Genomic DNA, 220 nt, shown 5'->3' on the forward strand with positions numbered 1-220 from the left:
GATAACACGCTGAGGATTCAAAACAAGCCCTATGTAACGGCTGAATCCTCTCTGCTGGTTGCTTTTTACGTCACTAGGATGGCTGCCTCGAGCGAAAGTACTTACAGCTTCTACTTACAATTTTTTTTCGTAGAGCTGTTGGTGGAGCTCAGTTTTTTTCTTTCTTTTTCTGGGTCGATTTGTGGTGTGCCATTTCTTTGTGGAATTTTAGCGCACTGTT

At 42.7% G+C, this 220-nt stretch overlaps 1 protein-coding gene across 1 annotated transcript in view; it reads left to right on the forward strand.

The window, feature by feature from the left end:
* The window catches only part of LOC119589312 (transient receptor potential protein-like), a 21,475-nt gene that overhangs the window by 15,951 nt on the left and 5,304 nt on the right, over window positions 1-220 (forward strand). The gene's annotated exons all lie outside the window — the stretch shown is intronic.

This window comes from Penaeus monodon, chromosome 25, assembly GCF_015228065.2.
Source record: "Penaeus monodon isolate SGIC_2016 chromosome 25, NSTDA_Pmon_1, whole genome shotgun sequence".
Lineage (NCBI taxonomy): Eukaryota > Metazoa > Arthropoda > Malacostraca > Decapoda > Penaeidae > Penaeus > Penaeus monodon.